This window comes from Dendrobates tinctorius, unplaced genomic scaffold (genome assembly GCF_039654945.1).
Source record: "Dendrobates tinctorius isolate UK_male_01 unplaced genomic scaffold, ASM3965494v1 ptg000020l, whole genome shotgun sequence".
NCBI lineage: Eukaryota > Metazoa > Chordata > Amphibia > Anura > Dendrobatidae > Dendrobates > Dendrobates tinctorius.
The window spans coordinates 37058596-37083169 of NW_027361688.1; the positions used below are offsets into that span (position 1 = coordinate 37058596).

The following is a 24574-nucleotide window of genomic DNA, read 5'->3' on the forward strand; positions in this document are numbered from 1 at the left end:
GTTTTCTCCAGCTGCTGAGGATCTATCAATACAGTCAAATGATTATTTTTTCCCAGTATCATCCCTTCAATGTGGTCAGCCGACCGAGACCATAATGACTATTCACAGAAATTTCGATTTTCTCAAGTGAAAAGTCCATTTACTTGAAGTCTTCTACTATGTTTGATAACAAAGTTATCATCATCATTGACAAAAAAGCAGAAAAGCTGATACAGAATCAAGAGCACTATCTGCTCATCTCCTGCAGAAGTGTTGGCACCTCTAATATTTGTCTTTAAGAAGAATCCAATTAAGGGCTTATTCACACATTGCATTTTTGCAATTTTTTTTTCCATGCTTTTTTTAAGAGTAAAAAAACGCTGCACTTTACAGTGCCAGCAAAGTGAGTGAGATTTCTGAAATCTTATTGAGATGTTGCTTGCTTTTTTCTTTGGGGATTTGAACTATCTGCAGCATGTCAATTCTTTCAGCATTTTTTAAGCATTTTTCATATCAGTTGGAAAAAATGCATTAAAAATGTACTTAAAAGCACATGTATTTTAAGCAGCATTTTTCCTGCCAACTCTCTGGTTTTGGCGCAAAAAAACTGCTGCAGATACTCAATGTGTGCACATAGCCTATATGCATTGAAAAGGACTCATAAATAACTGGGGGTTCAGTAGCTGAGGACCTCCAATTTTATGGAAATAGTGACTACAATATTGTACAGTTTCGCTTGTCTTTCGCTAGGGGGACTTGTCAGGGAGTCACAAAAACACTGAACTTAGGAAGGCAAAGTTTGACCAGTTTAGCGATGCCCTTAATCTGGTTGACTGGGACAATGTCCTCAGAAATAAGAATACAGAAAATAATTTGGAAATGTTTAAGAGCATCCTAAATAGGCCAATGTGGCTAAACAAAGAAGTAAGAGGGGCAATTAACAGTAAAAAGAAAGCATTTAAACTACTAAAGCAGGATGGCACAGTTGAAGCTCTAAAAAACAATAGGGAGAAAAATACTTTATCTAAAAAAATAATTAAAGCTGCCAAAAAGGAAACAGAGAATCACATTGCTAAGGAGCATAAAACTAATCCCAAACTGTTCTTCAACTATATCAATAGTAAAAGAATCAAAAGTGAAAGTGTAGGCCCCTTAAAAAATTGTGAGGAAATAATGGTTGCAGATGACGAGGAAAAAGCTAATACAGTGCCTTGCGAAAGTATTTGGCACCCTGGAACTTTTCAACCTTTTCCCACATATCATGCTTCAAACATAAAGATACAAAATGTAAATTTTTGGTGAAGAATCAACAACAAGTGGGACACAGATTTCGATTTTGGTTTCATCTGACCAGAGCGCCTTCTTCCACATGTTTGGTGTGTCTCCCAGGTTGCTTGTTGCAAACTTTAAACAACACTTTTTATGGATATCTTTGAGAAATGGCTTTCTTCTTGCCACTCTTCCATAAAGGCCAGATTTGTGCAGTGTACGACTGATTGTTGTCCTATGGACAGACTGTCCCACCTCAGCTGTAGATCTGTGCAGTTCATCCAGAGTGATCATGGGCCTCTTGGCTGCATCTCTGATCAGTCTTCTCCTTGTTTGAGATGAAAGTTTCGAGGGACGGCCGGGTCTTGGTAGATTTGCAGTGGTATGATACTCCTTCCATTTCAATATGATTGCTTGCACAGTGCTCCTTGGGATGTTTAAAGTTGTGGAAATAATTTTGCATCCAAATCCGGCTTTAAACTTCTCCACAACAGTATCATGGACCTGCCTGTTGTGTTCCTTGGTCTTCATGATGCTCTCTGTGCATCAAACAGAACCCTGAGACTATCACAGAGCAGGAGCATTTATACGGAGACTTGATTACACACACGTGGATTATATTTATCATCATTAGTCATTTAGGACAACATTGGATCATTCAAAGATCCACAATGAACTTCTGGCATGAGTTTGCTGCACTGAAAGTAAAGGGGTCGAATAATATTGCACGCCCCACTTTTCAGTTTTTGCATTTCCACAAAAATTTTAAATAACCAATAAATTTCGTTCAACCTCACAATTGTGTTCCACTTGTTGTTGATTCTTCACCAAAAAATTACATTTGGTATCTTTATGTTTGAAGCATGATATGTGGGAAAAGGTTGAAAAGTTCCAGGGGGCAGAATACTTTTGCAAAGCGCTGTATATTAAACACCTTCTTCTCCACAGTATTCACGGTGGAAAAAAAAATGCTACGTGAAATGCCGAGAGACAAAGAAAACCCTATATTAGGTGTCACCAATCTAACCCAAGAAGAGGTTCGAAACCGGCTAAATAAGATTAAAATAGATACGGATGGCATACACTCACGAGTAGTAAGAGAACTAAGTAATGTAATAGACAAGCCATTATTTCTTATATTTAGGGACTCTATAGAGACGGGGTCTGTTCCACAGGACTGGCACATAGCAAATGTGGTACCAATATTCAAAAAGGGATCCAAAAGTGAACCTCGAAATTATAGGCCAGTAAGTCTAACCTCTATTGTTGGTAAAATATTTGAAGGGTTTCTGAGGAATGTTATTCTGGATTATCTCAATGAGAATAACTGTTTAATTCCATATCAGCATGGGTTTATGAGGAGTCACTCCTGTCAAACCAATCTAATCAGTTTTTATGAAGAGGTAAGCTATAGACTGGACCAAGGTCAGTCATTGGACGTGGTATTTCGCTGCCATTTCTGTGCTCCGGGAAAAGCAAATTGCACATGCGCGATTGGAAATTACAATGCGCACGCGTGTAATCTGGATGACAACTACGGATATTACCTTAAAGATTGCGTTCAGCGGCCAAGGAGGGGTGGAGAGAAGGAGCCAAAACACAGCCCATCGGACTGGACACAACTCATTTACATACCGCACAAAATTGAGGTGACAGATTCCCTTTAACCATCTGGTAGAAGGGTTACAAAGTATAATATCGATATTTGCAGATGATACAAAACTATGTAAAGCAGTCAATACAAAAGAAGATAGTATTGTGCAAATGGATCTGGATAAGTTTGAATCTTGGGCCGAAAGGTGGCAGATGTGGTTTAACAATGATAAACGTAAGGTTATACAGATGGGAAGAATGAATGAATTTTATCACTGCATTCCCTATTGTCTCTAGATGGGTCATTCCCTCCCGCACGATCATGTGCCTAGGCCCTCACAGGCCCTGAACTTATCCTGTCTAGTGTGCAGGCCAGCGAGTCACTAGTCCCACTACTACAAAAAGACATTAAGAGGAAGGTAAGACAAACAGTGGCAAAACACACAACAAATAGCACTCCTCTACTGCACCAACAGGAAACTTCACTGCTGCAACAGCGACAAACACCACAGCTGCTCCAGATACTGGCTCCTTCAAAGAGGTCAGTATAGATGAATAACCGGCTAGGAATGAAGCTAGCAGTGGTTTTATGTAGTGAAAGGGAGTGGTCACAAGGTGCTGCAGCTGAGAACTCAAGTTCGTTCCAGTCTACTTTAATGATCTTGCACTTCTCCAATGCTGTTTGGGAGAATAGACAGTTTAGACCTGGGGTGGGTAACCTCAGGCCCGAGGGCCATTTACAGCCAATGACATTTTCTCCAGCCCAAGGGCAGTCCTGGGGACCATAGTGCTTGGGCTGGCAGCTGTGTTTTTATGGCCACCAATATTTTAATTTCTTCTTGCTCTGTGAGCACATGCATGTGTGGTGGTCAACGTGTGACTGGACACACCGCCTTCAGCAGGGCGAATTTCTATGGCACACGTGACCCTGGATACACCGCCTCCAGTAGGCGAATTTCAGAATTACATGTGTAACTGGATACACCGCCTCCAGCAGGGCGAATTTAAATAATAAGGGGAAACACCAGGTAAACTAATACAATGGAGGGCCCTGCGATAGGGAACGGGGACGTGGAGACCTCCTGCACTCCCCTGAGCCAGTCTATACACTCCTAACAGTCCCTATACAGGCTCCGCACCTGTCGCCGAGCTGGAGCCTAAGAACCCTAGCTCACCCTGCACCTAGCCCTTTCTAATGAAATGGACGGTGCAGAAACTAATCCCACCACTGCACTAAAACACACATTGAGGAAAGTGACAAACAGGGGTAACACCACATAGCTTTGCTCTGTTTCTATTGCTCCCAGCAACAGAGTCCACCACCAGAATGCAGCTTTCCTCCAGAATCGCTGCTACTTCTCCAAGCTTTGTCAGAGCTGCAAGGAACTCCTCTCTGGCTCCTTCCACACCAGGACTCTGACTGTACTGCAAGGAACTCTCTCTAGCTCCTTCCTCCACCAAGGATGGTTGGAAATGACCACTATCACCAACAGTGATTGCAACCACCTGACACTCTTTTATAGGTAAGAGCCAGCAATCACACCTGCTTCATAATCACGTGCACTAACTAAAGTAACCAGAGTGCAATGACCCTAACGGCCACTGGGGGCAAAACTAGAACTGAAACCACCACAGTGCAATGACCCTAATGGCAAAACTATCTTTAAGCACACAGCTTAAGGAAAAAAAAGGTTACTAGTGCTTTTATCTGTCATAATCCAACCTGGATCATGACAGTACCCTACCTCAATGAGGGGCCTCTGGACCCTCAAGACCGCTCCTCATCAGGGAACCACCTACAGCAGGGACTCCCAGGTCCAGAGTTCACTCCGGCAACTACCTGCACTTCAGGTTTATGACAAACGAGCACTGCTGGTATTGGCAATGTATGTTCCGGAGGCACTACCCATCTCCAAAGCGCCGATCTAGGGAACGAGAGGTGTATGGGCAAGTATGTGTGTAACTCCAGCTGGTAAGTCTCTGGGCCCTGGACAGCCGACACCAGATACGGCCCGATCACCTGAGAATTCCAGACCCCCGCAACACACTTCCACTGGATGTTTTTGGAGGCCACCCATACATGCTCGTTCACACACAGGTCCGGACCTGAACGTTTATTGCCACACATTCGTTTGTCACAATACGGTGAACTCTTTCTGGAACTGACAACAGAGGCGTCCCCGTGTCACCACACTCACACCCCCGCAATTCACCAAGGGCAACACCACCCTCCAACCCCTCCTAATACGAGGTCTGCACCTCTCAGGGTTGTCCAATGGCGAGGGTTGAGCCTTGCCTCTACTCTCCTGCAGCCCCTCCGCTGCTCTCACGGGAGAGAAAGGGGATGATTGTAGAGAGACGGCAGAGACAGTAGCCCCTAGGCAGCAGCCCTCACACGACTGCTCCCAGCTGACTACTTCCCTAGTCTGCCAATCTAAAACCGGGTTGTGTTTTTTAGACCAAGGGGGGCCCACAACGATAGGTGTTGGATTTCCCTCCAAGACGTAGTATGACTGGAACTCATCAGGATGTTCACCATACAGCACAATGTCTTCTACGACTTGGTTTAACCCCCCTGGGCTCAGTGGGACAGAGTTAATGGCCTGGACACTTATGGGTTTGTCCGGCGTCTCACACCTCAGACCATGAGTCTGGACAAACTGAGCATCCACCAGACTGACTTCAGCTCCACTGTTCACAAGCACTGGTATGCCCTCAGGTACCTCGCCAACCATCACCTCTGCTGACATAGTACCTTTTGAGGGCGAGGAGGAAATATACACTCCCAGGTTTTCTTCCTCCACATGACCAGGGGGGCACGGCTTCTCTGACAGTACAGAAGTCTTGGCGTCAGTGCCAAGGACTAAATCATTAGTTTGGTCACTACAGGGACGTACCCCTTCACCTTGGGGAACACCAGGCAGCACCATGGGGACACCAACTCCACCCACCTGCCTGGGTACGTCCGCCTGTATAAGCAAGTCCTGCTCCCCAGCAGGGACTCCACAGCACATCCTCGCCAAAGCCATATATGGACCCTCTAGTTGAGTCAGAGGATAGGCCTCAGACCCATAATTCCGCTGCAGGTGCTGCTGAACCGCATCATTCAGCTCCTCACTAATCTCAGTGAGGGCAAGAAACAACTACTCACCGGTTTACACTTGGCCCACGGCCCACCAGAGAAAAATGTGATGGTTGGTGATAATGTGGTGGTCAACGTGTGACTGGACACACCGCCTCCAGCAGTGCGAATTTCTATGGCACACGTGACCCTGGATTCACCGCCTCCAGTAGGGCGAATTTAAATAATATAATGTGCAGCCGGATAGACCGCCTCCAGCAGGCGAATTTCAGAATTACACGTGTAGCTGGATACACCGCCTCCAGCAGGGCGAATTTAAATAATAAGGGAAAACTGATACAATGGAGGGCCCTGCGATAGGGAACGGGGACATGGAGACCTCCTGTACTCCCCTGAGCCAGTCTATACACTCCTAACAGTCCCTATACAGGCTCCGCACCTGTTGCCGAGCTGGAGCCTAAGAACCCTAGCTCGCCCTGCACCTAGCCCTTTCTAATGAAATGGACGGTGCAGAAACTAATCCCACCACTGCACTAAAACACACATTGAGGAAAGCGACAAACAGGGGTAACACCACTTAGCTTTGCTCTGTTTATATTGCTCCCAGCAACAGAGTCCACCACCAGAATGTAGCTTTCCTCCAGAATCGCTGCTACTTCTCCAAGCTTTGTCAGAGCTGCAAGGAACTCCTCTCTGGCTCCTTCCACACCAGGACTCTGACTGTACTGCAAGGACAGGAGTTCTCTAGCTCCTTCCTCCACCAAGGATGGTTGGAAATGACCACTATCACCAACAGTGATTGCAACCACCTGACACTCTTTTATAGGTAAGAGCCAGCAATCACACCTGCTTCATAATCACGTGCACTAACTAAAGTAACCAGAGTGCAATGACCCTAACGGCCACTGGGGGCAAAACTAGAACTGAAACCACTACAGTGCAATGACCCTAATGGCCACCGGGGGCAAAATTATCTTTAAGCACGCAGCTTAAGGAAAAAAAAAGGTTACTAGTGCTTTTATCTGTCATAATCCAACCTGGATCATGACAGCATGCAGCAATCACTACTGCATGCTGAGGCGTGTGCAATGAAAGATTATGTCCTGACACCAGTGCCAGTCTCAAGACTTACTTTGTAGGTGGAGTTAGCGCACAATTTATATGGCTCCCGAAGGATGGCTTGAGTAGTCAAAAGGACCTCTCCAGAAAGAAGGTTCCTCACCCCTGATTTAGACCAATGTTATGACTATGCCATTGTTCCGAACTGTTAATCTTCCGGAGCGCACTGCCACAAGCAAGCAGTAAGCCGGAGGCTGGGGAGCACTGCGCTCCTGAAGAAAGAGGATGAGAACACTCCTTTAATCTTTGGAAATCATTTTAGAACTTAGATCACAGATGTACTCCTTCCATCTGATTCCCCTGAAAAATATGTTCACATGTGGATTTTATGTTCGGACTTGTGGACGAATAATCAGACAAAGTAATACCATGGCAGCAAGTTAGATAAGATTTTGCCAAATTTAATTCAAGTGATGCTGGAAAATCTGCAGCAGAAGTGAACTTGAGGTGTTGCTTCTATCAATGTAGAATATCAATTTTTGCTGTGAATTTTGATCATAGATTCACCATTTACAAGAAATCCAAGGTAAATCATCATCTCAGCAAATCTGTGAGAAAAAAAACAAACGTGTACATGAGATTTCTGAAATCTCAAAGCTTTTGCTGGTGCTGTAAAAAGCAGCTTTTAATTTGCATTTAAAAAAAAAACGCTGCAAAAACGCAACGTGTGAACATAGCCTTAAGCCGCATGCACACACCTCGAGTTTGGCTATTTGCAGCTATACCTCTCTATGCAATACAAGTCCCCAGAAAAATTGGAAAAACAAATAGTCATGTTGCGGATTTGAAAATGTATGCAACATGTGAATTTACAGACAAAAAAAATTTCATCTACATTGTGGTAACAGAGGTATGCTCCACCATACAGGGCAGGGAACATTATTATAGGTAGGGGTTCAGGAAAGGGGACATTATTACAGGATGGGGGTCATTATTACAGAGCAGTGGCCAGGACAGGGGACGTTATTATAGGATGGTGCCAAGATTCGGGGACATTATAACATGATTACGGCCTTTATTAAAAGAAGTGTACCGACAAAGGACATTATTACAGAATAAGGCCGGCGTCACACTAGAGAGGAATACGGACGAGTGAGAGGCGTTAAAAAAATGCATTGCACACGGACCAATGATTCTCTATGGGGTAGCTCCCATCAGCCGTATTTTTCTCACATATTTTCTAAGGTCTGTGCCGATCGCAGCATGCTGCGATTGTCAGCGTATTACGACCGTAGTACGCCAATGCAAGTCTATGGGTGCGCAAAAAAAAAAAAAAAAAAAAAAAAAAAAAAAAAAAAATCGCATTACACATGGACCACCATCCGCAAGACTTTTCCTGGTGACAGGAAATGGGCCAATCCATCATCAGGAAGCTTAGACATGCAAATTAGCTCAAAAAGCGCTCCAGACATCCAGGAAGTACCCCTCCACAGAGTCCAGCAGCGTCATGTCTAGCAACATTAATGTGGCGCTCCTAATTGTATTGGTCCAGAAAAGGTCCAAACTTTGGGACCAAGAGGATGCCCATTATTCTGACCGGGGCCGCAAAGAGGAGGCATGGAGGCGCATCTGTGTGCACATGTTCCCAGACTATGCCCAACGGCCACATGAGGAGCAACAACAAATTCGTAAATAATTGCCATTTTTACCAATAAGCTTAAAGGCCAGAACTGAGCTTTTTTAAATGTAGCCCCTACAATCCTAGACTGTGTATATAGGTATCCCTGTTTGCTAAAGAAAAATTTAGATAAAAACCACCCCCTACTAGGCCACGTGACTATGTGAAATGTTAGGACTATTGCTTGGCACAATTCACAAAGGTTACAGTCCCTTTTAAATTCACATTGCAGTTGAGGATGTGATGAGACGCTGGCGCAGCATCCGTGACCAGTTCCGGCGGGAAAGGGCCAGGAGTGGGGCAGCAGCACCGACCAAGCGGAAATACATCTATTTTGACCTCTTGGCATTTTTGGCACCCAGTATGGATCTCAGACCGTAAGTACAGACATCACACCACATGACACATATGCTTTTTAGGGTCAGAACTACATTTGTTTTTTTGTACATTTCCTAACAGAACTCAGTCCAAGCTCACAGAGAGGGAGACAGGGTCGGATACTGAGCCCATTATAGACCCGGACTGGGGATGTGAAGAGGTGGATGGCCCATCTTCTGACCAGAGCTTTTGCAACCCCCAAGCTCCACCAGCATCAGGCCCAGCATCAGGTTCTGCACCTGGTCCAGACCCAGCAGAGCCACCAGCAGCCAGCAACTTAGAAGACCCTGGTAACAGCAGCAGTCCTACTGGCCGTGTTGAGGGGTCCCCCCAGCCTGCAGCCGTAGGCCACCGTGGGAGACGGAGAAGGGACAACACTGCCTCTGATACCCGGAGACATGTAGACACAGGTGTCCTAAATTACCTGTCCAGGGCTGCCCAGGATGAGGGTGAAGAGGCATATTCCCGAAGCCTGGCCCGGTACCTCCGTCCCCTGACCCGTGAGGTGAGGCTACGTGTGCGCGGATCCATTCAGATCCTAATTGATGCATGCACACACCCCAATGACCCATATGAGTTGTTTGAGTATCTTGAGAGGTGGCAGCTCTCAACCCGTAACCGTCTCCGCCCTGTCCGACAACCAGCTGTGCATGCTCAATTAGGATCTGAGTGTCCGCCTGCACATGTGCCTACACCTCCACCCATTCCCCCCCAAACCAACCTTGGCAACAACAGGGTCAAATGGCAGCCTATAACCAACCTGCCCAATATGGCCACTTGTACAGACCTGGTGTTGGAGGCTAGCCCCAACCTGGGTTTGGACGACATGGTCATATTGGGGGGTATGATGGACGTGGCTACAATCAGCCACAGGATTATAATCGACTGTATCCTTATGGTCTCTTTGGTGTGCAGCTGCAGGAACATGGCCACATCTTCCCACAGGGCCAAGATCATCCACCCCAACAGGGTGATGGTCATGCTGGGCACCCCAACCCCCAACAAAGACATGAAGGCTTCCCGCCATCAGATCCGCCAAGCTACCAGCAGGTATAAAATAGCTAATTGTTTTTTAAATTTTTTGTGCTGGTATTTATAATTTCTTGTTACCTCTTTGTGTGTCAAAAAATGACAATGTTATATACAGAAAAGGCTAAATGGCCTGGGCAATATCTGCCATATGACCAAAAAATGGTACACCGTATTGTAAGCTATTTTTTGCATTTATAATACATTTGAAAATGCAACTTTGGCCTTCTTCATTAATTATTTTAGGCATTCGAATAAGTAAGTCTACTTTATCTCATATAAACAGACAACACAAATCAGAGAAGACTAAACCAAAAAAATTATATACACACACATAAGAACATCACAACATAGATACAGCCTGATCTTGCCAGGTAGTAGAACCATGAGGTGAAACAAAATACTGGGTGAACACATCACGTACTTTGAGTCCTGAGAGAGGATGCCGTAAAGGGTGCACATGTGGCCTAGGCCTAGACCCATTGTCCACCACACCTTCAATCACATCAGATGAGGAGCAATCATGCAGTCTAGTGAAGTTATGGAGGACCACACAAGCTTTGATGACCTCATTGACATTGGCTTCACTCAGCTGAATGGCAGTCTGGAGGACACGCCATTTGGCACAAAGAATGCTGAAGGTGCACTCCACCAGTCTTCGGGCACGTGAAAGGCGCACATTAAAAATCCTGCGCCGGTGGTCAAGGTTTCTGCGTGGGTATGGCCTCATGACATGCCTGGTCAATTGGAAGACTTAATCCCCCACTAGGACATAAGGCACCGCTTCTTGATTTGAGCCTGGCAGCTGACGTGGTGGTGGTAGGTCCAACAGGTAATTGCGCAGCCGCCGACCCATAATGGAAGAATTGAAGACTCTAGAGTCTCCAGTTCTTCCATAAGCCCCAATGTGTACAATTATAAACCTGTAGTTGCTGTCAACCAGAGCCAACAAAACTACAGAAAAATATTGTTTATAATTATAGAATTGGGACCCTGAGTTCGGCGGCTTACGCACACGGATGTGCTTCCCATCCAGGGCTCCAATACAATTGGGGAATTGGCAGTGCAACTCAAATCCCCTGGCAATCCTCAACCAGTCTCCCATCTTGGGCTCTGGCATGACCAGATGATGAACTCTGGACCAGATTTCCGAACATGTAGCACGAATGATGCCGGATATTGTCGATCACCCAATCAAAAACTCCAGATGGAGTGCTGCATAAGAAAGGCCAGTTGAGAGGAACCTACAATTAAACAAATGTAGAAAATATATACATTAAAATACATGCTCAAGGATGCACACATTACATATAGATCACCACAACAGTGTGTAAGTAAGAAGCTAGGTGAACAATACATATACACATGCCCCACGGCTATGTAATGTGGAATAACACATCAAAGTGTTCTAAGTTTGAGAGCATATATTTGGTACCAATACCTAATGTTTCTTGGCCAAAAAGGGGTTACTGAGTAAGAGAATTATTTGAGAAAATAATCATCTACATACATTCTGTAGCTGAGAAATACATACCGTAACATAAGGAGAAGGCGCTCCGCCGCAGAGATACATTTGCGCATCCGGGTGTCCTGGAAGGTGATCCCTGGGCACACTGTCTCCAACAAAACATCAAAGGTAGAAACGGTCATCCGACAATAGAGGAAAAACTTGTCAGGATGTGCCCTCAGAACTGCATAAAGCCTGTGAAAATGGCCTTTATTGAGGCGTTATCTCAAATGCGGATGCACCCAGATTTGTCTCCTCCTCCTCGGATCCACAATCACTGGGTATGGCTGGCCAAAGCGCCTGGACAAAACTCAGTTGAAGAGAACACGGTCAGTTGGGGTGAACTGAAGTGTGTCAGACATGTTTGCTACCACAAACACAAGCACAGCACCAAAATGGGCAGATTGGAGGCTGCCACCAGATGTTGAGGCAATAAATAGAGTTTGTGCTGATGATTTAAATTATGTGCAGGCCTCAAAACCATTAAATCTCCATTTTGCAAGGTTGCGAGAAAAAAACGGTATATGGATCACATATGGATTACATACGGATGCTTACATGAGAAAAATACGCGCCCACACCCTGACAACGGATGACATACTATATAGGGACCATTTATGCGTATTACGGACGTAAAATACGGTCCGTATTTTTCTACCTTGTGTGTGACTCCAGCCTAAGGATCAGGATGGAGGAGTTTATTACAGAAATTAGCTAAAATGGGCGACATTATTACAGAAAGGCAGACATTATTAGAATAAGGGGCCAGGATGGTGGACATTAATGTATGATGGGGGCCAGCAGGGGAGAAATTAGTACAGGATGGAGGACATTATTACAAGAAGGGGTCAGAATGTTGAACATTATTATGGGATTGGGTCAGCATGGGAGACATTATTACAGTTTTGAGCCTAGATGGGAAAAATTATTACAAGAACGGGCCAGGAAGAAGGACATTATTACAGGAAGTGACCAGGATTGTGGATATTATTACAAGAAGGGGCCAGGATAGAAGATATTATTACAGGATGGGGGACATTGGTACAGGGTGGGGACATTATTACAGGATGCATTAAATAAATTGTATACCTAGATAATGAAAAAATGCAAATTCATTCATATCAATTGTCTTGCTGCTTGACCTGAAGATTAAATAACATGATGTGGATTTGTATTGACCTCTTTACATTGGTATACGTCTTGCTCTCTGAATTCATAGACAGTACATGTCACATTTCAGTACGTATTTGGATCGCAGTTTGCATAAATGCCCCCAGCGTGACATCCAGCTGCTGTGTATCACCTGTCAAAGTCTCTAGGTAAAATCTCAGACACTCCAGCGCAGAGTGTAATTCCATCTCTCATCTTTTCCTGCCTTCGGGTGCTACCTTTTTCTGCTCCACTAAAATCTTTGTTCCGCTACCTATTAGAAAAATGCTGATCATCGAACCAAGAAGAATAACCGGTCTCATGCAAAAGGACTTCTCTAAAGCTAACAAATTGAATTTACCTGTTTCTTATTGTAACAATTGCATTATAGGAATTTATTGAATCATCCTAAGTGACCTATACAGCCTTTGAAGGCAAGCACGATCGGATTATCCAATACAGGAGCCATTGAAAGTAACCTTTGTCACCCGTCTCCATAGAGATCAATATTATGAAGGCATGGTGCATACCACAAGTCTACATATATCATAGGCTGTTTTCAGTATAGATTTGCTCATAAAATGCCAATGTCTAAAATCGCTCTTCTCAGCACTTTTTTTTCCCATCATGTTTAGGTGGGAAATGTTCTCAATTTGCTGAATGGAAGAATAACCTTAATGTGCATGTTCACTGTTGAAGACCATTTTTTCATTTTTTTTAATATAGTTTTATGATGGTATTAGCCTAGTTTTCCAATTTAAATACGGCTAGAAAGAAATATGAATCTCAAAAAGGTTCTCTGGGAACAGAGAAAAATTACTTTAAGAAATGACATTAGAAATAAATTCTAAAAATATGAGCAATTTTCAATCGAAGATCACAACAATTTTGTCTAGAAGAAATCTAGTATAATTAAAATGTTCATCATCTTGTTTCACTGACAGAGGCTGCTCATACTGCTGTCCACCCTGTCTGATCTAATATTGGAGATACCAGGAGTGCTGATGTAAGAAGAGGCTGCTCACACTACTGGCCACCCTGATTATCTGATCTAATACTGAAGACACCAGGGGTGCTGAGGTAAGGAGATGCCACCCTCACTTCTGTCCACCCCGTCTATCTGATTTAATACTGGAGATACCAGGGGTGATTACGTAAAAAGAGGTTGCTAACACTGCTGTCCACCCTGTGTCTGACCTAATACTGGAGATGCCAGGAGTTTTGAGGTAAAAAAAAGCTGCTCACACTGTTGCCCACCCTGCCTATCTGATCTAATAATGGACATACTGTAGGAGTGCTGACGTAAGAAGAAGATGCTTACACTGCTATGCACCCTGTGTATCTAATCTAATACTGCAGATACCAGGGGTGCTGAGGTAAGAAGAGGCTGCTCACACTGCTGCTCATCCTGTCTATCTGATCATACTGGAGATTCCAGGAGTGCTGAGGTAAGAAGAGGATGCTTACAATGCTGTTTACCTTGTCTTCTTTTATCTAATACTGGAGATACCAGGGTGCTGAAGTAGAAAGAGGCTGCTCACACTGCTGTCCACCCTTTGTCTGACCTAATGTCATGGTATGCCTAGGTTACTTTAGGCAAAAACCCCGGGACCCCTGCGATGTCCCTCAGACTAGGGGAACCCTGTCTGTCCCTCTACCCAGGGTTTACACTGAAGGTGTGCCTGGCTGAGCCTCCATCCTGTCCCTGTCTCCTGTCCAGCCCTAAGCTGAACCCACCTCCCTCCACCCAGTGAGGGGACCAGACACCAGACCCCACAAATACGTATGGACAGGGGTAAAAGAAACACCACACAGTTAATACACAAGGGAATACAATAATGTGCAAGGGCAACCAAATATATATATAACAGATTGGAGAAAGAACCACTGAGGGATATACTGCACCAGATATCAGACGCTCCAACACCACCACTGCTGACCGGTATTGCTAGCACTAGGCTAAAGCTATAGTCGGCGACGCCCATAGTCAGGACAAACTATTTAAAGACCAAGGGCGTGGCCCAGCCCTCAGCCAGCATGACAACCTGGTTAACCCTATCCCGACTGGAACAGAATACCCAACAGGGTATTACCGCTGTCTGCCGGACACCCTGGTGTGAACAGTGTCCGACATGACAGTACCCCGCCTTCTATGAGGGACCTCCGGAACCTCACCATGTCGAGGACCTGGCTTGTCCGGATGGCGACGATGGAACATAGTAACCAGTCGATCAGCATGAATGTCAGAGGCCGGCACCCATGTCCTCTCCTCAGGACCATAGCCACGCCAGTGGACCAGGTACTGTAGAGTGCGACGCACAACCCTAGAGTCCACCACTTTGGACACCTCAAATTCCAACGCGCCATCCACCAAGACGGGAGGTGGTGGCCCGGGGGAACCATCCACCAAACCCACGACCTTCTTTAGCAATGCTTTGTGAAATACATTATGAATCTTATACACAGCCGGCAACTCCAAATGAAATGCCACGGGGTTGATCACTGCGGAGATTCTAAATGGGCCAATGAACCTGGGACCCAACTTAAGTGACGGTATCTTGAGCTTAATGTTCCTAGTAGATAACCACACCCAATCACCCACACACAGGTCCGGACCTGGCACACGTCTGCAGTCAGCCACCCGTTTGTACCTGGAACCCACCTTCAACAAGCGCTGCTTGACTCTCCTCCAAACAGACGACAATTGAGCTCCCAACTGGTCCTCCTCAGGGACGCCAACTGAGCACCCCTGATGCAAGGTGCAAAATTGAGGATGTTGACCATACACACAAAAAAAAGGAGATTCCCCAGACGATTCCTGGCAATGGTTGTTTATTGCGAATTCTGCCAGAGGAAGAAACGCTGACCACTCTTCCTGATTGTCGGAAATAAAGCAGCGCAAGTATTGCTCCAGGTTTTGGTTCATCCGCTCAGTCTGTCCATTCGACTGAGGGTGGAAAGCCGATGAATGAGATAATTTGATTCCAAGGCGAGAACAAAAGCTCTCCAAAACTTTGCCACAAACTGCGTACCTCGATCAGACAATGTCAGACAGGACACCATGAAGTCTGACCACCTCGCGAATAAATATCTGAGCAAGAGGCTTAGCATTGGGCAAAGACGGTAAAGCAACGAAATGTGACATTTTGGAGAACCTATCAACAATTACCAAAATGACCGAGTTCCCTGCCGAGGCGGGCAAGTCAGTAATAAAATCTATGGAAATCTTAGTCCATGGTTTACTGGGCACCCCGAAAGGCTGCAAGCTACCAGCGGGACGGGAACGAGGAGTCTTGGCCCGTGCGCACGTGGTACAGGCAGCCACATATGAGGCCACATCCTGCCGGATTTTAGGCCACCAAAAACGACGCGATACCAGTTCCAGAGTGCTCTTAACCCCTGGATGATCTGCCAGGACCGTGTCGTGATGTTCGCCCAACACTCTAGAGCATAGATGTAGCGGCACAAAAGATTTATTAGCAGACAACCCCGGCGGTACCACCTCCTGAGCCTCCGCAATCTCTGCCTCAATCTCTGTCGTGATGGCAGATACCACCACACCCTTTTGGAGAATAGGCACCGGCTCTTCACATAACTCTCCACCAGGAAAACACCTGGATAAAGCGTCTGCCTTAACATTCTTCGACCCAGGTCGATAGGTAACAATGAAGTTGAACCGGGTGAAGAATAATGCCCAGCGAGCCTGTCTGGAGGACAGGCGCTTAGCAGATTCTAAATAAAGCAAATTCTTATGGTCGGTTATCACAGTAATCTGATGAACAGCCCCCTCCAAGAAGTGTCGCCACTCCTCAAATGCCAATTTGATGGCCAATAGTTCCCTGTTGCCAATATCATAATTACGCTCCGCAGGCGACAGCTTCTTGGAGAAGAAGGCACACGGATGCAACTTGGCCCAAGAAGGGCCCTGAGACAGTACAGCCCCCACTCCAACCTCCGACGCATCCACCTCCACGACAAACGGTAAGGAGACATCGGGCTGCACCAGAATTGGCGCTGAGGCAAAACTATTCTTGAGGAATTCAAACGCCTGTACCGCAGGCTCAGACCAGTCAGAAAAGTCGGTACCCTTCTTAGTCATGTCAGTCAGTGGTTTGGCAATCATAGAGAAGTTCTTAATAAATTTCCTATAGTAATTGGAGAAGCCAAGAAATCGCTGAAGCGCCTTAAGATTATCAGGCCGATCCCAATGTAGTACCGCCTGCACCTTTGCGGTGTCCATCTTAAAACCTGAGGCCGAGATTATATAACCCAAGAACGGTAGCTCCTGTACGAAAAACACACATTTTTCAAGCTTGGCATAGAGCCTGTTCTCTCTGAGCAACTGCAGAACCTGTCTAACATGCTCTATATGTGTATCATGGTCGCGAGAGAAAATGAGAATGTCGTCAAGATAAATTATAACGAACCTCCCCAACAGCTGAGAGAAGACATCATTGATGAAGTGTTGAAAGACCGCCGGTGCCATAGTCAACCCAAACGGCATTACCAAACTCTCAAAAAAGTGACCCTCAGGGGTATTGAACACCGTCTTCCACTCATCCCCCTGACGGACTCTTATAAGATTGTACGCCCCCCTGAGGTCCAGTTTGGAGAACCACCTGGCACCAACCACTTGGTTGAATAAATCGGGTATAAGTGGCATAGGGTAAGGATCACGGACCGTAATCTGGTTGAGTTCTCTGAAATCCAGACACGGGCGTAAACCGCCATCCTTCTTTTTAACAAAGAAGAAGCCAGCAGCCAGAGGAGAAGAGGAAGGTCTAATATGACCCTTGCTCAGGCTATCCGCAATGTATTCCTTGAGAGCTAGCCTCTCGGGACCTGAGATATTAAACATTCTAGCTTTAGGTAACTTGGCCCCTGGTTTCAACCTAATAGCACAGTCATAGGGGCGATGCGGTGGTAGTTCTGAACAACCCTTCTCAGAAAATACATCCGCATAGTCCAGCAACGGCTCCGGGATACTGGGGGTCAAAGCGGAAATACATGTAGCCAGGCACCTCTCCTGACACTCCCTGCTCCACTGAATTATGTCCTGGGTCTTTCAATCAATAACAGGATTATGCATTGACAACCATGGAAAGCCCAGAACCATCTGAGCCGGTAAGTTACTAAGCACCTTACAAGTTACCCGCTCTGAGTGTAATACTCCGATGTGGAGTTGTATATCCAACACACACTCTGTGATCTCCCCTTGAGACAACGGGGAAGCATTGATGGTAACCACCCGGATGGGGTTCGGCAATTTCTCCACCGGAAATCCCGCTGTATGCGCGAACTTCTCATCAATGAGATTGGCAGCTGAGCCACTATCAATAAATACTGTAATAGAGAGCATTTGCCCCCCAAGTACCACCCTAGCAGGGAGCATACACTGGGAAACCATGACGGAGGATACACAAAGGCTCAGACTATACTCCTCCAAACCCTCTGAGCCTATCAGTTTTCCGCCGGCGCGCCCTTCTTAGGTACCAGGGGGCAAGCGTTAATAAAATGTCCTCCTTTGCCACAAAAAAAACAGAGCCCCTGCCTTCTGTGCCAAGGACGTTTAGGCTTGTTACTCGGTGACTGTGCTATACCAGCGATCTGCATGGGTTCCACGGATTCACCCGCGGCAACCTCACCGACCACTCCCCCACCTCCCGGAGGCAACGAAACCAGCGCCCCCTGACGGAGACGTCGGTCTATGCGTACTACAAGTGCCATCGCAGCCTCCAGAGAGGCGGGAGTCTCGTACATTAGGAGAGTCTGTTTAACCCTTCCAGAAACCCCATGCAAAAATTGACTTCTAAGCGCAGGGTCATTCCACTGCGTGTCCACCGCCCAGCGCCGGAATTCCGTGCAGTAATCCTCAGCTGGTCGATCACCCTGTAGCAGTGAGCGTATCTTAGACTCTGCTAAGTTTAATCTATCCGGATCGTCATAGATCAAACCCAGAGCAGAGAAAAAAAAATCTACAGATTCAAATGCCGGTGAGTCTGAAGGGAGTGAAAAGGCCCAGGCCTCTGGGTCACCACTCAGCAAAGAAATCACCAAGCCCACGCGTTGAGCCTCATTACCTGAGGAATGTGGACGCATACGGAAATACAATTTGCATGATTCACGAAACACCGTGAACTTACCACGATCACCAGCAAATCGTTCAGGAAGGGGAAACTTGGGCTCAGCTGCCCTGGCTGCAGCCTCAGCAGGTACTGCAGGAGCTGACAGGCCTTGTTGCTGGACCGCCCCCCTGAGTTCAGTGACCTGTATGGATAGAGCCTCCAGCTGCTTGGATAGGGAAAGTATAGGATCCATAGTAAGTAACCCCTATATTCCCTATCTATACCTTTTTTTTTTTTTTTTTTTTCACTTTATTATTTGGGCCGACTATAATGTCATGGTATGCCTAGGTTACTTTAGGCAAAAACCCTGGGACCCCTGCGATGTCCCTCAGACTAGGGGAACCCTGTCTGTCCCTCTACCCAGGGTTTACACTGAAGGTGTGCCTGCCTGAGCCTCCACCCTGTCCCTGTCTCCTGTCCAGCCCTAAGCTGAACCCACCTCCCTCCACCCAGTGAGGGGACCAGACACCAGACCCCACAAATACGTATGGACAGGGGTAAAAGAAACACCACACAGTTAATACACAAGGGAATACAATAATGTGCAAGGGCAACCAAATATATATATAACAGATTGGAGAAAGAACCACTGAGGGATATACTGCACCAGATATCAGACGCTCCAACACCACCACTGCTGACCGGTATTGCTAGCACTAGGCTAAAGCTATAGTCGGCGACGCCCATAGTCAGGACGAACTATTTAAAGACCAAGGGCGTGGCCCAGCCCTCAGCCAGCATGACAACCTGGTTAACCCTATCCCGACTGGAACAGAATACCCAACAGGGTATTACCGCTGTCTGCCGGACACCCTGGTGTGAACAGTGTCCAACATGACACCTAATACTGGAGATACCAGGAGTTCTGATGTAAGAAAAAGCTGCCCACACCACTGTTTACATTGTATATGATCTAGTATTGGAAATATCAGGGATGCTGAAGTAAGAAGATGCCTCTCACATTGCTGTCCACCCTGTCTATCTGATCTAATACTGCAGATTCCAGTGGTGCTGAGGTAAGAAGAAGATGCTCACACTGTTGTCCACTCAGTCTATCTGATCTAATATTGGAGACACCAGGGGTTCTGAGGTAAGGAGATGCCAGTCATACTTCTGTCCACCCAGTCTATCTGATCTAATACTGTAGGTATCAGGGGTGATGACGTAACAAGAGGCTGCTCACACTGCTGTCCACCATGTCTATCTTATCGAATACTGGAGATTCCAGGAGTGCTGAGGTAAGACGAGGCTGCTTACAGTGCTACACTGCTATTCACTCTGTCTATCTGATCTAATACTGGAGATTCCATGAGTGCTGAGGTAAGAAGAGAATGTTTACACTGCTGTTCCCCTTGTCTTTTTGATCTAATACCGTAGATACCAGGGTTCTGAAGTAAGAAGAGGCTGCTCACACTGTGTTTGACCTAATACTGGATATTACAGGAGTTATGAGGTAAGAAGAAGCTGCACACACTGCTGTCTACCCTGTCTAAATGATCTAATACTAGAGATACCAGAGGTGGTGAGGTAAGAAGAAGCTGCTCACATTGCTGTCCACTCTGACTATCTGATCTAATATTGGAGATACCAGGTGTGCTGAGGTAAGAAGAGGCCACTTGCACTGCTGTTCACCTTGTTTTTTATCTAATACTGGAGATATCAAGTTGCTGAGGTAAGAAGAGACTGCTCACTCTGCTGTCCACCCTTTCTATTTGATCTAATATTGGAGATACTAGGCGTGCTGAGGTAAGAAGATGCTGCTCACACTGCTATGCATCCTGTCTATCTGATCTAATAATGGAGATACTGGAGTACTGAGGTAAGAAGAGGCTGCTCACACTGCTGTCCACCATGTCTATTTGATCTAATTCCGGGGGATACTAGGGGTGCATAGGTAAGAAGATGCTGCTCATACTGATGTCCACCCAGTCTATCTGAATGACAATACATGTTATAGGCTCCTGTCTTAAGATTCCATGACAGGTTTTTGTCAGTGTAACAAAGTGGTGGCCATTCTAATTCTAAAATGATTACCTTTCTAAACAAAACAATTAAAACAATTGTAATTTGGTAATTGAAAGTCTTAAGGAATTTATTAATAATGGCATTTTCTTAGGTTATATTTTTTTATTCTTGGAAAAACTCTTCAAATTCTGTATTCCTGTAGCCACCATTAGGGGGAGCTTAGGAGTTTATTGTATACTGTTATACGTTGACCTTGATGTACAGCAAAGCACTATGGAGAAATTTTTAAGACTGAAGTTACATACTCAAATCTTGAACAAAAAGAGAGGTGGAGATGAATGCTCTAAAGCTAAACCTCTTAATTCATTTGGCCTATCAGTGTACCAGAAAATGAAATCTATGGATGGCATAGAATTGATATGAAACAATTTAGAACAATTTTCTGCAATTATAGTAAATTTGTTGAGTGCCAGCTGGCCATGGAACTGGTACAGAATGATTATAACTGCCCCATGTCCTAAAGCGTCTAAGCTTCTCCTGGTTATGGCTGTAGGTGAACAGTCTGTATCATTTACAGGGAGTCTATCTGCACATGTTTCCCTAACGGATTGCTAGATATGTAATGTGAAAGGAATGACAGTAATGTTGCCATTAATATGAGTATCATAATTGACAAAACCCACTGGACACTATTCAGGTGCCTTGAGGTTTGGCCGGTAAACTCTCCGAAACACCTCCTCCCGGTGTTGACTGACGGCTTTGGTGCGTCGTCCAGTAGTGATCCGGCGCATGAGCAGTGCCTCTCTTTTTTGGTCATTGGTTTCAGTCTCCATTACGGATTGGAGTCACAGCTGAAGCTGCCCATGAAGACCAGAAGGAAAGGGTTTAGGAACTTTTACTGACCGAACCTTGGGGCACTGCCTGGGCTTGAGTATCTTACCAGGGGAGACTTTTCTCTTTATGATAACTTTATAACTAGGAACATATTTAGTTCAGTGAATTATGTCATGTTTCTACTTACATGCTTGTTTACTTTCAAAAATACTCATGTTGGTTGTTTGTGTCCAATATTCTATGATTCAGCTCCATCTACTTTAATAAGACTAAATTGCAGTACCAGACACAACCTGTAGACGGATGTGGCGCTGCTTTTGGGAAAAAAAAGTATCAGTTTTTATAAAAAACTGAAACGATCCTTTTAAATAAGCTTTCAAGGCATCTATCTTAAGGGAGGGAGCTTCATGGTAGGGTAAACCATCCTGATGGACTCCTGTAGCTGAGAAGACTGGACCAAAAAATCAGAAATTCTACCATTATAATTTTTTTTTGCCATTTTGAATGAGAGTGACTTTACTGGTGAGAAAGTGACCACTGTGGGGGCAGATGACTGGCAAAGAGCACATCAACGCTCAAAGCAGCAGCGCCGGAGCGGGGATAGGGATAAGCGTTGACTGTTTCCTTCTTTTCTAAATCCCCATATTTTCTATAAACTTTAATGAAGGAGCAGAAATCCCCCATAAACTTAACAATGGTCTCAGACTCCCAGATAAAAAAGGAGAAGGGGGAAGAAAAACAACTTCCTGACGACAATGAAGGTCAAAGTGTAAAACTGCTTTATTGGACACAGGGCAAGGAACAATACAAGATTTAAAAAATAGCTGATAACTTGTCACAGAGACATCAAGACACCGTTATCCGCACATGTTGCTTCAATGTATCCCATATAGGGAGGACATAGAAAGTGAAACCACCGTTCCATATAATATATAGACATAGCCTGCTCAGATTCAAAGTAGTAACACTTAGGAAAACACTGCAGATAACCATATTTTAAACAGTAAATATGTCCTACATTACCTAATATGTGCTTGTGCACGCAGACCAGTGGGGGGTCCCGGTGCCCGCCCCGACGCGCGTTTCGGGAACCTTCGTCAGGGGGCACCCATGACCCATCTGATGACATTTCTGTCTATATGACAGAGAGGAGGCACAAACGCCGCAGCCAGGACGCCCATCGGATCGGACCGTCCACATTTAAGTACAGAGCGGGTGCAATTAAATTGGCATTTTTGGGGTCTTAGAGGGGCAGTCAGGAGATGACAGCACATTTGTGGAATGCAGCACAGGAGCCGATATGGTGGTGGCATGCGTCCAGAGACACAAAAACTGCTGACAGGTCCCCTTTAAACTATAGCAGATGGGAACAGTTTGCTTGTGAGAGTTCATCCATGTCACTAGATGTCCCAAAACCAGCACAGTACAAAGAGCCTGCCAATCACCAAAGTGATCGGCGACTCTGATCATTCCGGGTGGAAAATAAAGTAGAATGTGTGAGCAGTGATTTGGATACATGTGTGACTATAGACTGTAAGATTCCAGAATACTTTCTATGTTCAGGTTCCATTCATTACAAATATATGATGCGTGCAGCACTCAAAGAGTTAAAGCAGTTTACCTGCAGTCCTGTGTCAAGCCACTGAGCGCAATGTGATATATAGGTGAGTGCTGACAGATGACATTGACAACCCAGGACTGAGACAGCTATATATTTATAGACTTGTATACATTTTGGGAGGGGGCTACACTGTTAGTTCACATCGATGTCCAAATGTAGGTTTACACATCAGGATATCTATCTATCTATTATCTATCTATTATTTATCTTTCTATAATTTATCTATCTACTATCTATCATCTATCTATTATTTATCTATCTATGTATCTATATATTATCTATCTATCTATCTATCTATCAATCATCTATCTATTATCTATTATCTATCATCTATCTATTATCTATTATCTATCTATCTATTATCTATCATCTATCTATTATCTATCTATCTATCTATTATCTATCTATTATTTATCTTTCTATAATTTATCTATCTATTATCTATCATCTATCTATTTTTTAGCTATGTATCTATGTATCTATCTATTATCTATCTATCTATCAATCGATCATCTATCTATTATCTATTATCTATCATCTATCTATTATCTATCTATTATCTATCTATTTATTATTTATCTATCTATCAGCTATATTATCTATGTATTATTTATCTATTATCTATCTGTCATCAATCAATGATGAATCTCTCTTACTTTTATCTATGTATTATCTAAACTTCTATGTAATTATCTATCTCTCACCCATCTGTCTCCTTCTATGTATCTTTCATCAATCTCAGATCTATCTATTATCTATCCCATACATCTCTGTATCTATCATCCATCATCTTTACATATAAGTAATTTTATCAATTATCTATCCATCTATATTTCAAACATTTATATACAATCAATCTCTCCAATATCTCTAGCGATCTATACTCATCTATTCATTATCTATACAATTAAGTAATTATCTGTCTCTGTAGGTATCTTTCATCAATCTCACATTTATCTATGCTTATAAATCCATTTCCTATCTATTGATCATCATATCCTTCTATCTATACCTCTATTATCTATCTGTCCCTTTCTTCTTATCTGATGCACCGTGCCATGATGCATTTTCTGTGGATTTCCACAAGACTACAAATGAACCTTTACTACATGAGCACAGATAGAAACCTTGGCGGTAAATGTGTCAGTCTCTTACTTGGCGTAATGCCTCTTATTACAATGTGTGATCTCTGACTTTACATAGGACTGCAGGTTAACCCACTCCATTACCATAACCCTATCAGCACAATGCACAGATCATCCAGCCCTATGCAATGCATTCTCTATAAGCCATACAATGTTACTTA

General features: G+C 44.7%; 1 protein-coding gene across 1 annotated transcript in view; it reads right to left on the reverse strand.

The window, feature by feature from the left end:
- LOC141083638 (neuropeptide Y receptor type 2-like) overlaps positions 1-24574 on the reverse strand; it is a 112403-nt gene that overhangs the window by 87320 nt on the left and 509 nt on the right. The gene's annotated exons all lie outside the window — the stretch shown is intronic.